This window comes from Ranitomeya variabilis, chromosome 6 (genome assembly GCF_051348905.1).
Source record: "Ranitomeya variabilis isolate aRanVar5 chromosome 6, aRanVar5.hap1, whole genome shotgun sequence".
In the NCBI taxonomy this organism is placed as follows: Eukaryota; Metazoa; Chordata; class Amphibia; order Anura; family Dendrobatidae; genus Ranitomeya; species Ranitomeya variabilis.
The window spans coordinates 428,003,372-428,006,060 of NC_135237.1; the positions used below are offsets into that span (position 1 = coordinate 428,003,372).

Sequence of the window (2,689 nt, forward strand, 5' to 3'; positions counted from 1 at the left end):
AGAGGGCCTAGCGGTGATGTCCAGTGGTCACCGGAGGTGGGTGATCTGTCATAGCCGCAGCACTGCAGGAGAGCCCAGAGGCGATACACCCCAGAGGTGGAGTCCGAGAGGGGCCCCCTGTGTCAGATTGGGCAGCACAGCAGGAGGATGATGAATCGGGGGGCATTGTTTGTTATGGAGCTCTGGCTCTTTCACTTACGCACTTGGTAAATGCCCTATACATTTATCAATATAAATTGGGGAGAAGCTAAATTTTGCATAATCACCATGTGAAGTCAAGTCACTGAGCATCTGCACAAAACAGGTCAGGTCATGTGATATAACAGACATTAAAGTCTGCTGTTCTGATCTGATGGGGGAAATGTGATAAGAAAAAGGCCATGTATAGAGAAATATTAATGATTTTAATAACTTACCAAAGGAGGCTCCATTTTGGACACCCACAAAGATTCTAGAAAAATCTGTGCTAAGCCAATCTTTACCTTTTTATTCAGGGGAATACTGAGAGCCAACCATATATGTACTGATGATATAGCTAGTGGCCTTTTTTTTTTTTCTAGATGTGGCTGTGATAAGGAATGTAGTGCTATGACGACATTGGCAACAGTTTGGGTCACCTTCCTATAAGGGCTCGTTCATATGGATGTATTGATAGCACAATGCAACTTCGGATATGTATAGAGACCCACAAGCTTCGATGGGGCCCTACCGTAACTTAACATTCCTACAATTTCAGGGCTATCCGGCAAAGTCACTGCCATGAACAAACACGAAAAGTCATATGGATGATTAGTCACATGTCAGAGCTAAAGAGATAGCACAGTGCAAAGCCAAGTACCATGTGACGTGTGGGAACTGTAATGGATGAACTGGAATAAAGAGTATCGCAGTATCATCATGTTAAAACTTTTATTCTAATACAATGTTAACATTTAAACAAGGTTTATATTATTGTCATCTATTCCTATCCACTAGGAAGAGTTTGTTTCACATTCTAAACCTTGAAAGGGAATCTGTCCGTAAGATCATCCCTCCCAAACCATCTATATGGGGATGTAGGTCATAGGAAGCTGAATAAAATGATACCTTGTTATTGGTGATCTGAAGTCTCATTCCAGAGATATCCACATTTTTCTTATATGTAAATGAACTGTTCAGGACTATGGGCCGGACCCTGATCGGTATCAGAATCACCCCCAAGGATTATTTTAAGTAAAAGGAGGCATTACCAGTGTGACATGTAATGGCCGCTCTCTGCAGAGCTGTGTGTGGTTATACCGGACATCTGCAGGTTCCTCTCAGCTTCCATCTCACAGTGTTGCATTATTGTTGCACTACAGCAGAGCTGTGAGAGCTGCAGCTGCTAGCGTGTTAGTAATGAGACAAAGTTCAGTTCTACTGTTCTTCCTGTGACCTACATGCCCATTATTGACGGCTTAGGGGGGTTGATCCCCTTTAACAACATTGACCATGTCCCTGGGTGAACAGGGTGTATTCAATAGATATTTCAGTACTGATCCAAGCATTAGTAATGTAACAATATGGTAAATTGTAGGGTTTGGACATCTGGCTCCATCTTTCATCTATCCTGTATTTCTTTCCAGTAATAGCTTCTCGGCGTACCATATGGTCAGGAAATATCTTTTGTAACAAATGGTACCAGTAGTCAATTGATGACTACTGACATGTCTTCAGGTGCCACATTTATAAGAATTATTTTGAAAGAAAATATCAGCCCTGTGGGATTGCTTTAGTAAATCACTACTGATTAATCAAAAAAAAAAAAGTAACACCATGGCTATGTGGCACAATTAAGCCCTCATGTCTAAGTGGAAAATAATGTCCATGAGCGTTATTACATTGGAAGAGATGAATGTATTGTGCACAGCCTTTCGGAAATTCTCCATTCAATATACTGTTAATAGGGTTCTCCATTACTGCCACTTTGCCAGCATAGCTAATGTAGATCAGAGTCTTCCTTGTACATGTAGCATATGTGGACATGCTCCAGGGAAGGTAAAGTGGCACTTCAGCATCACTGCCCTACGCTCCATATGGCCTTACCTCAGGGGACACATCTGCCGGAGACCCAAATGCTTACTTCAGCTGCATTAGTGAAAGTGGCAACAGCAGAGAACCCGTTTCACAGACGCCAATGTCCAACGTGTTTTGCTCTCCTTACCATAGTATACAGAATACTAGCTTTTTAATGAATCGCATGTTAGAAACAGATTTCCCTAAAAGTATATTTAAAACTTTCTAACCCCATTTTTACCAGTACGGTTCCCTTTTACTTTGAAAAAAGAAAAAAAAAAAAGTGTAACTTTAAAAAAAAATTGTAGCACACGCAGAATGAATATACCATAACACAAATATTAAGTGCCAGTAAATAGACGACAATATCCCTGAATTCAACGAAAAGTCAATTTTCAAGTACGTACAGAAGCAAAAGTGCTACAACTTTAATTGTATTGCCTTTTACCACCCTTCAGGGCTGGTTTATTTTTTGTAATTTAGTCTTCGTCGATTGATCCATTTCACCTGTTCAAAAAAATGAGGCCTCGACGCGTGCTCCTGACTAAGCAACTGAAACGGCTATTTCTGCAGTCACTTTTCTCATGGTAAATGGCTGACTACAGTCCATAGAAACAGAAATTAAGGGGGTGATTTATACCCCGAGTGGCGACAT

General features: G+C 40.9%; 1 protein-coding gene across 2 annotated transcripts in view; it reads right to left on the minus strand.

Annotated features, from left to right (window-relative positions):
• Nucleotides 1–893: 893 nt before the first annotated feature.
• The window catches only part of TTC39C (tetratricopeptide repeat domain 39C), a 124,293-nt gene continuing 122,497 nt past the window's right edge, over nt 894–2,689 (minus strand). For both annotated transcript variants that reach the window (XM_077270373.1, XM_077270372.1), the window contains exon 14: nt 894–2,689. This exon is cut by the window's right edge and continues 766 nt beyond it. The gene's annotated coding sequence lies outside the window, so the exon portion shown is untranslated.